This window comes from Plecotus auritus, assembly GCF_963455305.1.
Source record: "Plecotus auritus genome assembly, chromosome: 8".
In the NCBI taxonomy this organism is placed as follows: Eukaryota; Metazoa; Chordata; class Mammalia; order Chiroptera; family Vespertilionidae; genus Plecotus; species Plecotus auritus.
Genome location: NC_137782.1, coordinates 27,294,975 through 27,309,161, shown reverse-complemented (window position 1 = coordinate 27,309,161; position 14,187 = coordinate 27,294,975).

Sequence of the window (14,187 nt, the reverse complement as noted above, 5' to 3'; positions counted from 1 at the left end):
ATAAAAGTATGTTAATTGTATGTGCACATTTTACCGATGTTATATCTCCAAAAAATGTGAACACTTTAATTCCAGAAAAAGTCCCTCTTTTCTCTGCCCTCTGTCCAGCTCATTATCCATTCATACTGAGATATTTATGGTCTCTGAACTTCCCATGTTTTGTGCCTGCATATATTTCTTAATGATCATATCCCTATAAAACACACTATGTTACAGTAATAAATTATCCCCTCATAGAAGCCTGATAATACAAAATAGAGCATGCTTTCTTCTTTTGTGATCACCCTTTATCTTTTACATATGTCCATCTATGCTCTTTACTGAAGATGTGTTTTCTATTTATTCCACCTTCTCAGAATGTACACTCCTTGAGGGTTGTATATTATGTGAGTTAGTAATTGAGGAATTAGAATAGCTCATCTAAGAATGGTGTGAGCTATTCAGGGAGGCTGATGTCTCAGAATTATATCCATTTAGATAAGGCAGCAGAAACCATCCGCCAACCGATGCTCTCGTGTCTACCCTCTTAACTCTTTATACTTTAATTCCTTGAACTGAAATCATCTTTTTGTTCTTTCATCATTCACTGGCAGTTTCTTTTTCTCTCATAGTTTTAATTTCTGATTCCAAAGAGATGGCTTTTCTTTTCCTAACTTAAGCTTAGATTGGGGTTGCATCCTCCCCCTACAAAAGTTTACAACTTTAGAGAGCTACCCCCATAAAAGTATGATTTTATTCATCCAGTGAAAATAGATTATGAACAGACAGCAAAATGAACTTTTCAGTGAGAATGTCTTGAATAGTCTAACTTTTGTATAATGGCTATCCTTTGATCCTATTGTATATAATTAGAGACCTATGGCTTAGAACTAGTGATAGCTCCTAGAAAACGTGGTATATTAGGAATATTTTATTCAGATGTAGTTTTCTATTGAGTCTGCTGGTGGCAACTTTGGAATTCTAGACTGTTCAGAACAAGCTATTCTAGCCTGACCTATTAAGCTTCTTTCTTTTCTCTTTTCCTCATAATATAGACTTTAGAATGAGCAGTTTGGTCCCATGGTGGAAAGTCTTAATACATTTGAAATACACAACATAGTTTCCTTTCAATTTTACTTTAATCTAGTATTTTAAGGACCAAAATTAGGAGTTAGTCTCATGCACAATTTTTTTCTCTGTATCCTATTCAATTTCCATGGTTGTATTGGTAACATATTTTTGTACTCATTTTAAAACTTATTTCAGTTGCATTTTAACTTATATAATTTGAAACCTATAATGTGTCTTTTATTTACAAAGAGTGAATTATATATACACCTTTCCAGTTGAGCAGCCCTGGGCAGTGTTGCTCAATGATTAGAGCATTGGCTTGCACACCAAATGGTTGAGGGTTCAATTCCCAATCAAGGGCATGTACCTGGGCTGCAGGTTCAATCCCCAGCCCCAGCTGGGGTGCATGTGGGAGGCAATATCCGATATTTCTCTCTCTCTGTCCCTTCTTCCCTCCCTTCCACACTCTCTAGAAAAATCAATGGGGAAAAAGTGTCCTTGGTGAGGATTAACAAAGAAAAAAATAGATGAAAGTAGACAACTGAGGGACCATGTCTGGGGATTACACAACAATTTAGCTCTGTGGCAGACACTGTAATATCCAAGAAAGCACTAAGATTCAAGAATGAGCCCCGAAGAAAAAACTGAATATCACCTTCCTATCATTTGCTATGGATTGAGGCCAGTCCTAAAAAAACTTGTAAGACCATGCCCATCCTACTTGACTGAACAGTATGGGAAGAGATGCAGGAAACTGTAATTAGATTTCTGACACAGGGCCTGAAATACATTCAACATTACACACCAGTGTTATCATATACTAGGAAACTCAGCATTTATTAAAACATACAGGAAATCAACTTATTGCAAATAAAACAACACTACAAGTAATGGAGTCTCCATGTCCTGAATCTAAGTCCTAGAATTGCAGTTTCTCCATCTCCTCTTTGTTCTCTAGATACATCTAAGGAGGGTGTGAACTCTTCAGGGAAGCTGGTGTGTCTCAGAAGTATATCCATTTGGACAAGGCAGCAGAAACCATCTTATCACCCGCCCACCGATGACCTTTGGATTTCTCGTGTCTACCGTCTTAACTCTTTATACTTCAGTTCTTTGAACCACGATCATCTTTTTGTTTTTTTGTCATTCACTGGCAAAATTTATTCTTCTCTCATAGTTTTAATTTCTGATTCCAACGAGATGGCTTTTCTTTTCCTGACTTAAGCTTAGATTGGGGTTGTATCCTCCCCCTACAAAATTAACAACTTTAGAGAGCTACCTCCATTAAAAGTATAATTTTATTCATCCAGTAAAAATAGATTATGAACAGACAGCAAAAATTAACCTGTTATTTTCACTATATCCTTCCAGATGCCCATTGACTTACTTCTCACAATAGGAACTGCCTTATCCAATTTCAAGTCTGGGTTGAATATGGTTAACCATTTTTGCTCAAAGAGCCAAATCAATATAATGTAGAAAGTACATTTCTGATCACATATCCCTGTTTCTTCAACATATATGTATTTACATTTCTAAAATATTTCATACAGGATGAACTCGTGCAGAAGAATTGGGCTTTGATCTCAGGTTTAAATTTTAAATTCCTGGTAACAGGTGATTTTTTAAAAATGCCTTTTTGTGTCTTCTATATTTAAAGTTTCTTTTTATCATGAATTTTCTGATGTCGGTTAAATTTCAAATTTCTAGTAAAAAGTGATTTTTAAATGCCTTTTTGTGTCTTCTATGCTTAAGGTTTCTCTTTATCGTGAATTTTCTGATGTCGAGCAAGTTTTGAGTTTATGCTAAAAGCTTTTCCACATTGATTACATACAAAGGGTTTCTCTCCAGTATGGATTTTCATGTGTTTATTAAGATTTGAATGATTGTTAAAATCCTTTTTACATTCACTACATTGATAGGGTTTCTCTTTAGTATGAATTTTTTTATGTTGCTTAAGCTGTGAGCTATAGCGAAAGTCCTTTTCACATTCATCACATTTGAAGGGCTTCTCATCAGAATGAAGTTTTCGATGTTTAATGAGGTTTGAATGATGGCTAAAAGCTTTTTCACAAACATTGCATTGGTAGGGTCTTTCCCCAGTATGAGTCCTTTGGTGTCGAGTTAGATCTGAGAAACGAACGAAGGTCTTTTTACAATTACTGCATATGTAAAGTTTCTCTCCAGTATGAAGTTGTTGATGGCGATTAAGATCTGAGAGCTGATGAAAGGTTTTTTTACATTCATTACATGAAAAGGACTTCTCTCCGGTATGAATTCTTTTATGTAAATTAAGATTTGAGATGGTTTTAAAGGACTTTTCACAACCATCGCATTTGTAGGGTCTCTCTTCAGTATGAACTCTTAGATGTATGATGAATTTTGAATATGGATTGAAGTCCTTTTTGCAGTAATTACATGTGTAGTATTTCTTTTTAATATGAATTTTTTGGTGTTGATTTCTTTCTGAGAAACTGGGAAAGGTCTTTTCACAAGATTTACAGGCAAAGACTTTCTTTTGAGTACGAATTTTTTTATGCTGAGTCAAGTTGGGTTTCTTGCCAGCATGAAACTTTCGATGTGTATTAAAGGATGAGAGAAACCTAAAGGCCTTCTGACATACATCACATTTGTATGGTTTCAGTTCATTGTGCATGTTCTGATGTTGAATAAACTTAGAAGCTCTGTTAAAGGTTTTGCCACATTGTTTACATTCAAAGTGTTGATCCAGAATATACATTCTTTGGAGTGTTGTAAATGATGCTTGGTGCCTAAAGGCCTTTGCACCATACCTGTGGGCTTTCACTACCTTGTGAATCCTCTGATGTCCAATAAGTTGTGAGATGTGGCTGAAAGCTATGCTGCAGTCATCACATTCATAACGCTGGACAGAAGAAGTACAAGGTTTTTGATCCTCAACGTGGTGAGAGCTTTGTCTGACGGTATTCACAGATTCTTTAAGGGCTTGATAATTCACCATTGCCGGTTGACATGCTATTAGGAAAACAGTGAGAAAAATAAAATTAAATCTGGACATCATAACAAACATCAAGATAATTAGTAAGTGGGGTAAGGGGAGGAAAGGGTTCAGTGACAGGGGACTTTAGAGGGGTAGCATGAGAAGTAGCAGTTTGTGGGGTGAGGAATGAGAGACGTTCTCCAAATAGTGCACAAGAATAATTAAATGATCAACATGCAGCCACTGACATTTTTCTTTGAATTTAAAATACTTATATTTGTGACTGTAAAAAATGACTTGTCGAAATTTTAATTACCAAAACAAAAAAGCTTAAAGAATTTAAAATTAATCACATGAAAGTCCCAGTATCGGTTAAAGTCATATTTTCATTAAGGTCCTTTAAAATATCTCTGTATAGATATAACAATTTGTGAAGGTGATTATATTTTAACTATTTTCCTTTAAATGGCAAAATTGGGGAAATTTATATTGGTAAATATAAATCTGGTGTAGCAATTTAACTGATATTTGATATTTTAGTGGATGACAGGCTCATCATTGATCGGGCTACTCATCTGTTTGGATATTTGAATTATATTTGTTTTTGTTATTGCTGAGAACACTCAGAATAATCTTATATATACATCTTTGTTAATTTGTTGAAATACACTCTAGTCATAGATTGTTAAAATGCAATGGAGTCCCCAGTATACACACACAGCACACACAGGTAAGTTCTTATATTGCATGAGCATACCATTATTTTTTGGTATCTTGATAACCCCAGACTCTATCAAACTTAAGACCCACATAGTTTGACCAAAAGATAACTTCTAGCATTAATTTTTTGGTAATAACTAAATCTAAATAAAAAATTGTTTAATTGCAACTGGACAACTGGAATCTCTGAAAGAGAATATCAAGGGATAAGGAAAGATCAGAAAAAATATTTAAGGAAATAACAGTGCAAATTTTTCCAACCACAATGAAAACTATTAACTCACAGATTCAGAAGCCCAACAACAGAATACACATTCTTCTCCAGTGCACAAAGAACATTTCCCAAGATGGACCACATTTTGGCCATAAAACAACAAACTTAAAAGGATTCAAGTCACAGAGTGTATGTTTTCAGACCACAATAGAATTAAATTAAAACTTAGAAAAATCCCTGGAAAATCCCCAAATACTTTCAAACCAAATAAACTTAACCAATCAGATCAAACAAGAAATGAACAGAGAAATCAGGAAGTTATTTGAACTGGATGCAAACCCAATACATAAGAATTTGTGGGATGTACATGGTAAAATTCAGAGCACTAAAGGCCTAGCCTATATAATAAAAGCCTAATATGCTAAGTGTCCCATCATTCAGTTGGCTATTCAACCAATCAAAGCATAATATGCTAATGATATGCTAAAGCTGCTCAACTGCTTGCTATGATGTGCACTGACCACCAGGGGGAAGATGCTTCCACCAGTAGATGAGCTTGCTGCTGGGGTCCGGCCAATCAGGAATGAGTGAGATGGACCAGACATGCCCTGGAGCCCTCCCACAATCCCTCCCGGGCTGGCCAACCTCCTGTGTCCCTCCCTGGCCCAGATCATGCACTGGTGGGGGTCCCTCGGCCTGGCCTGTGCCCCCTGGCAATCCAGGGCCCCTCAAGGAATGTTGGAAAGCCGGTTTCAGCCCAATCCCACAGGCCAGGCCGAGGGTCCCCACTGGTGCACAAATTTGTGCACCGGGCCTCTAGTCCTATCTAATAAAAGAGAAACATGCAAATTGACTGTACCTCTGCTATGCTACCAGCCAATAGGAGTGAGTATGCAAATTAACCCAACCAAGATGGCGAGGCCCATAGCGGCCAGGTGGCGCTGGGGCTGCTGGGGCAGGTGGGAGACACAAACCCCACCATGGCCACGCTGGGGCTGCGGGGGGCCAGATCAGAGACACAAACCCTCAGGGAGGCCGGCACCCAGCAGCCCCAAGCCCTGCCACTGCGGTGCTGGGACTGAGAGGGGCTGGATCGGAGACACAAACCCTCAGGGAGGCTGGCACCCAGCAGCCCCAAGCCCTGCCATGGCAGCACTGGAGCTGCAGGGGGCCGGATGGGAGACACAAGCCCGCAGGGAGGCCAGCACCCCGCAGCCTCAAGCCCCACCACCGCGGTGCTGGGGCTGTCGGGGGCTGGATCGGAGACACAAACCCGCAGGGAGGCCGGCATCCAGCAGCCCCAAGCCCAGCCACCGCAAACCTGGGGCTAGCGGGGGGCGGGGGGGGGGGGGGTGGATAGGATTGGAGACACAAACCCACAGGCCTGGCACCCAGCAGCACCAAGGCCCGAGGCAGAGGCGCTGGGGCTGCTGGGGGAGGTTGGGTGGGTTGTGGGGGCAGCAGAGACACAAACCCGCAAGAAACCTGTGGAAAGGGAGATAAACTATCATAACTTTATCTTCCTTTCCACAAGATGAGAAAACTGCCCCTGGTTTATTTAGTGATGTGGCCCACACCTTTCTACAAGCACAGGGTATCTTATGAACAGTCCCAGGAAGGTCTGGTCAGAATACCGTCTCCAGGGAATAAGGCTACTGTGGCAAATCATCTAAGGGAGGAAACAAGCTTTTGTTGGGTTTATTCTGAAGGTCAGAGAACATGCCACCCCAACCTATGCTGTGTTGTTATATTGATGATCTTGAGCTGCAGATGCTTGAAAAACAGCAAATGCATGCAGAGGCTTTCACTGAAGTCTCCTGATCTGCCTAAAATCGGACCCCCCTAAAGGAGCTTAAATGTCATAGGTCCCCTTGATGGGAGAAGTGTCATCAGGCAGAGAAGACTGACTCCTGTCACAGGACAGGAGAGTAGAAGTTGACATAACACCCAAACTTTGTTACCAACCATTTCCCCCCACCCCCATTCATCTTTCCTAAAAATCATTTACTCTCCTCTAAGAGGCCTACATCTCCTGTCCCCTTTCCCTAGGAAAAAGGTATTTAAATCTGCATTCTAAGCCACCTTGGGAAGTTACTCATTTTTCCCTGGGATCTCCCACATATACACGAGGTACACATGTAATGAACTTTTGTTTTTCTCTTGGTGATCTGTCTTTCATTACAAGGGCCTCCACTAAGAATTCAGAAAGGTAGAGGAAAACTATTTTTCCTCCTCCATAATTCTATCTCGGGAAATTGAGTCCCCAGCTGAACAATGAGGTTGGCTCAAGTACCAAGAAGTCTTGGCTGACAGGAGGGAAGTTTCTAGGGAGAAATCAATGATATTGGCATCAAAGTGGGATGGAGGGCACATGCATGGTTGCTGGTGGGAGTTTAAAGTGGTTCAACATTTTTGGAGGATGATTTTTCAAATTCGATAGAAATGTTCAAGGTACATCCAAGAGTCATCTTCTAGGAATCACATCTGCTGAGATAAAGCACAAGCGCATAAGCCCTGGTCAGAACCCAGGATGCTACTGCAGGCTCCCCTTCCACGATAGGAAAACCTGGGAACAACCTGCATTTTTAGGACAAGGTGGCATCTATACTAATAAAAGGGTAATATGCTAATTAGACTGAACATCTTCCGGATGACCTTCCGGACATCCTTCCTGACAAAGCCATGTTGGCGGGGCCAAGGCAGAGGAGGTTAGAGGCGATCAGGCAGGCAGGGGAGAGCAGTTAGGGTGAACAGGCTGTCAGGGGAGAGCATATTTAACAACATAGAAAAGATATATTACACTGGCTGTCATAGGGTAGGGAGAAGAATGAGATCATGGAGTCCAGATTAAGGGAATATAAAATAATGATGGAGTCTTAAATAGAACAGTGATAATTGGCTACCAGCTGAACAATATGATTGACTGAGTTCTCTGTACCTGATTTCCAGCCCTCTCACTATCACATTGCCAGCCATAAACAGTCTAATTTGTTTTATTTGAATAGATGTATTATTTATGTATGAAACACAAAACAGAACAGAAAGCAAACAGATTTGTTTTCTGAAACCACAAGGCAGTGGAGAGAGTAGGAAAATGTAGTAAATATAAAAGTGATCACAACTTGATAGAAAATATGCGGAAGGGCACAAAGAATGAAAGGCTAAGGAAAAGAGACAAACACATTAATGGAATAAAAATTCAGAAGGTGACTCATCTGTATAGACTAGTGGCCCAATACACGGATCCGTGCTCATTGAAAGGAAATTAATTAGAATAAATATTTTAATATCGCTATTCGCTCTTTCTCTATAATAGAAGTGTCAACCAAATTCACAATTGACAATGACAGATGGAAACACACACATGCGATGGCGCCACCGAGAGCTTTATATGTATCGTGCATGCGCGAGTACAACTTTATAGATGTAGAATAGACTTGCTTAATTAGACCTGCTTTCTGATTTAGCTAAACTTTATCCAGCCCAACTTCTCTTTCAGCTAATTGTCAGCAACACAACAGTAGAATATCAACACAAAGCAGATAATTATTGTAGATCACGCAGGGAGAACAAAGGGTAAACTATTTAAATGCAGCAGTGTTTGACTATATTCTGAGCAGTGAGAAAACCTGAAGTCATTTTCAAGGTCCACCATTTCTTACTTCTTTTCAGTTGGGTCAAGTTTCTAAACTTTCTAAACCTCCATTTTCCAGCTAATGAAAAGAAAATAGGATTCTACTGAGTCTCCCATCTACCTACTCCAGGACTTCTGTGAGGATCAAATGAGATGAGGCACAGGAAAATGCTTCACAAATATTTGGTTAAAGTGTAAAATATTTGCACCTGGCTATAAAGCAAGTTGTGTTCCTGGGCTGAAGAAACTGCAAGGAGGCTAGTTGCTAGGTAGAGGAAGCTGGATGTTGCTAAGTTACGTCATTACCCGGCACCCACAGACACCTTTTCTGGGCTGGGCTGGGCTGTGGGCCACATTTGTGCCATGGGGTCTTGGCAGCATTGGCTGTGATTTGGTGGGGTGTCACTACGGGCTGGTGGCGGGGCCTGTGTCCCACTTGGAGAAAGCTGAGTGTTGCTTTGTGGGTGCCAGGTCCACGGTGCCATTTCTCTGTAAATAGCAAGTGCGCCTCAAAGCAGCTCCTGCATTGAGTGTCTGCCCCCTGGTGGTCAGTGTGCATCATAGCAACAGGTCAGACAGTGGGAGGGATACTTGGCAAATTAGCCTTTTATATAGAGAGATGAATTAGCCAGGTGGGAGAGGAATTTGGGCTAACTTAAGTTTTTAAAGAGTAATCCTATCTGTGGTGGCTCAGTGGTTGAGCATCAATCTATGAACCAGGAGGTCTCAGTTCGATTACCAGTCAGGGCACATGCTCAGGTTGCGGGCTTGATCCCCAGTGTGGGGCATGCAGGAGGCAGCCAATAAATGAGTCTCTCTCATCATTGATGCTTCTATCTCTCTCTCCAGCTTCCTTCCTCTCTGAAATCAATAAAAATATTTTTTTTAAAAAAAGAATAAGAGGGCTCAGGTTTACTTGGAATTCTTGTGAACAATTCTGATAAAACCTTTGAATTTCTTTCTGGATTCCAGGACTACTTCCCAAAATGCCTACAGCATTTTATTCTACTCTTCAGACCTGATAATGACCCAAACTGAAAATCGCCTTTTCATCCCTTGACTTTCAGGAGTTTGTTAATGAGCTATCTTCTCAATTGTGCACTGAAACGTACGTTTCTATGAAATCCCTAGATGATCATTGCATTTTCTACTTTCTGTTAATGATGGGCGTATCATCTTTCTCCACTTAGATAGTAAATTTTCTTGCTTTCCTGGTTGGTTTGTTGTTAATCTTCACCCGAGGATATTTTTTCCATTAGATTGTTTAGAGTGAATAGAAGGGACAGGGAGAGACACAGAGAGAAACATCAATGTGAGAGAGACACATTACTTGGTTGCCTCCGGCATACACCCTGACCCAGGTTGGGGATTGAGCCTGCAACCAGGGTACCTGCCCTTGACCAGAATCAAACCCACAACCCTTCAGTCAGTGGGCCAACACTCTAACCATTGAGCACCCGGCTAGGGCCTGGTTTGTTATTTTATCTCTAATATACCTATTATCGAATCTAGATTAAAAATCCCTCTCTGTAACTCTTTCTTGGAAAGAAAGAAGCAAGGTTTTTCATGACACTTTTCTAGCTAACCCACTCATCCATTCTAATCACTGGTAAATTATTTGACCAGCTATTCATATTTCTGTCCCTTCGTGTGTACTATAAATTTTAAAAATTTACCAGCACAGTATTTAGTGTCCTAAGATGGGAGGTCTAACAAAAGGGGCACAGGGGAGAGTGGTGAATACGGGGTAAAAGTAAGATTTCTTTGGAGGCCTACGGGGAGGTCTCCTCTCCTGTTACCTCAGGGGTCCAGGTTGCTCTGACCAGCTGGGGTGTGAGCTGTGATGGCTTCCACCTGCTTATTGTTTGTCAATTACCTGGGCATGGAGGACCCGTCACCTCTTTCTCCAACATCCTGGACAGTTCCCCTCGCTTCAAAGAGGATATCACTTCTGCCTTGTAAGACCAGTGTCCTAAGAAAAACAAGTGACTTGGAGCATGCTGCGGTTATTACAGAACTTAGACCCACACTTTTGGTCGATAATGAATCTCACCTCAAAATCTCCCAGGAACCTCTAAAGCACTGTTTTTGTTTAAAATGAAAAAAAAAAAAAAGAAAAGAAAAACCATCTATATTCTAACAATTCCCCAGCTGTTTCATAGGCACACCATGGCCTTAAAAGTACAGTTCTGAAGCGAGTTGGGAGGCCAGCGAAGAATATAAAACTTGAGTCCTCACAAGATGAAAATGCCCGTTCCTAACATCACACAGCTCCAATACTTTTCTGAGAAATACTGAGTTGAAATGCAGTCAGGCATTTTCAGGGGCTTTGCAGATAATTCACACGGAAGGAAAATACCACGGGTCATTTTAAACTAACAAGGAAAGATCTCCTTACCCAACGACACGAGGTAATCACAGTTATCCAGCATCACATCCGTGTACAGTTTTCTCTCTTCCGGGCTCAGACAAGCCCACTGGTCCGGAGAAAAGACCACAGCCACATCTCCAAGCTTCACCGACTCCTGAAATAGCATTTCATACTTTATATGTGTACATGCTTCCACGTGGCCCTGAGATAGCGTTCAAGTTGGGCATAATTGGGAGGGAAACAGTATGAGGATATGTTAGAAAGTGTGGTCAAACTGTAATGGAAAGGGGAAACTGTAAAAAATATACCTTCTCCTCATAGAGTTTGGGAAGGCAAAATTACCTATCCTCTTTTTTTTTTTTTTTTTTTTTAAGCCGTAGCTAAAGAAACATGCATTTGTTGATGTCTTGGCTGAGGAGCCAATGGGGTAGTCTTGGCTGAGGAGCCAATGGGGTAGTCTTGGCTGAGGAGCCAATGGGGTTGACGGCTGAACCTGGGGGTTGGAATCCCACCTGGAGCCTGGAAGTTGGGATCCCACCCAGGTGAAGCGAGGCGGGAGCGCCCCCTGCCTGGCTGCTGGGCTGGGACACCAGCTGTTCTGCCTTCAGACGGGAGATGAAACATCACCCTTCCCAAGTCCCAAGCCTGCCAGACTTCCCGCTGACACCCGTGGCCCTCAGCTTTCAGACTGGGACCAGAACTACACCACCCTCTCTCCTGGGTCTCCGGCTTGTTGCCTGCAGACCTGGGCGTTCTCAGCCCCCATCATTATGTGAGTCACTTCCTTATAACAAATCGTGTGTGTATCCTGTCGGTGTGCCGTTTCTCTGGAGAACCCCAATTAATATCACTTGTTAGGGTCCATACAGTGTAGATTGATAAGGCTGATACAGGCTGAGGCACCACGAGAGGCTTTTAAAAATGAAGTGAATTGGAACTGCACATTAAATGCAAGGACGGCCACTTCTGGTTCCAGCGATAATGGAGTGGTTGCTCTGAGTTACCCTCTCCCTGTGAAGAACTGAAAAAGCTAGATAAGCATACAAATCACCATTTTATGCGCTGGAAAGCAATCTGTGGGGGCTGTGACCCTTGACATAATGAAAGCGCACATTATCCTGGAACTGGCTTTGATGGCATCTCTAGAGACAGTGCAGGGACAGGGACCCCCGCAGAGAGCAGGGCCTTGCCGGATGGAGAGGATATCAGAGTTTGGAGTTTCCCTCCAGCACAGCTGGGGCTTCGAGAGCAGGGGGCTACCAAAGAGCCCTAACCACCTGTGGGAGCTTTTCCCGCCGGTCCCTAGCTGACCCTGGGACTGTGTCTGCATAGGGCCACACGTGGGAGGACAGCTGTTGGGCTACTGAGTCAAACAGAGGTTTTGGGGGTCACACAGGGCTAGTAAGAAAGCAGGATTCCAGCCCAGCCAGAGGGGAGAAGGGGGTGGCCAGGCATTTCAGTTGAGGCCACACACGAGTTCTATGCTGAGTGCGGAAGTGCTTCAAAAAGGAAGGCAGAGCCCGGCCCGTGTGGCTCAGTGGTACAGCGTTGAACCATGAGCCCGGAGGTCATGGTTTGATTCCCAATCAGGGCACATAGCCGGGTTTTCAGCTCGATCCCCAGTAGGGAACATGCAGGAGACAGCTGATCGGTGTTTCTCTCTCATCATTGATGATGTTTCTATCTGCCCCCCTCTCCCCCTCCCTTCCTCTGTCTGAAATTATATATATATATGCAGAGATAAACTTATCCACTCAGACTTGAAAACTAGTGACTTCTCTCTTCCAGAAGAAATAACAAGCTTTGATAAATCTGTCTCGGTCTGTATGGATTCATAACAGCCCCGAAAAAGGGTACATTGAAGTCCTAACCCCAGTACCTCAGAATGCGACACGACTTGGATTTTTCTTACAGAAGTAGCCAAGTTAAAATGAGATTATTAGGGGGAGTCCTACTCCTATAGGACTTCTAAAGGGGGAATTTGGACGCAGAGGCGGACATGCAGAGGCACAACTATGTTCCCATGAAGAGACATAGGAAGAAGGCCAGGGAAGATGAAGCAGAGATGGGCCGACGCATCTACCAGCCAAGGCATGGCAACGGGTGCCAGCAAACCCCAGGAGCTAGGACAGAGGCCTGGATCAGATTCTCCCATACAGCCCCAAGAGAAAACCACTCCTAGGCCCTCCAAAGTGGTATTTTAGGAGGAAAATCTTAAGTAAGCAACTCACCTGCGATATCACCCTTAGAAATGAAAGCGCCATTTTCTCCTCCTCCTGCTTCTGTTCTCAGAGGAAAGCAGACTTCCGAGAAGTCTCACCTTAACATTGAGGGCAGAAGTAGGTGAGATCAATCGCCCCAACCTTCCACCTCCACCCCACATCACTACCACCTCAAGCACGCATGCACGGAAGAACCCAGGAATGCCAACAGCCACTGAGCCTTGGCCCCCAGGCTCCCCTTTCCTCCTGAGCCCCACAAGGAGCCCCCAGGTGATGCTGCTACAGCTGGGATGTCAGGTACATGGGGCCTCTCCCCACAGGCCAAAGTGCGCGCCTCGACTTCCCAGATCTGCCCTGAAACACATTCCCTCCACTGCCCAGTGGGACAGAGCACGGACTCACCCTCTCCTCCAGGTCAGCCCCAACACGCCAACAAGCCCGGCACGCAGCTGAGCCTGCTTATGTGGAGCCCAGATCATCGCAGGCAGGACCTTCTCATTTCCTCATCAAGGCCAGCCACTGCCCGCAGGCTCTAGCCCTTTGGGCCCGAGTTTGGTGGGAACAGGAAGGGTTAGGCAGGGAATGCAGGATTGCCTGGTCAAGGATTCAAGGGCTCTTTATCCACGCCTACTGTGCACCCAATGGTCAGGTCATATAATACACACTCCAGAGGGGCTGGTGGCGTACTTACTGCACCCTTGAATCTTGGAAATGAGGGGTCTCATGTGGTGCCCTTCACACACAAGAGGCAGCTGCAAGGAGGAGGCGAGGCAGTTTGGTGTGTTGGGCAGGGAGATGGTGTAAAATAACACCTCTACTTTCCATGCCCAGTGGTGACATGGGGAATCCAGCATGTGCCGATTGCCCCAGATGGGTTGGGAATGACAGAAGTGTGTGGTAGGTAAAACAATAACTCCCCCAGAGAGGCCCATGTCCTAATTACCAGAACCTGTGAATATGTTACTTTACATGACTAAAGGGCCTTTACAGGTTTATGTTAAGGATCTTGAGATGGGG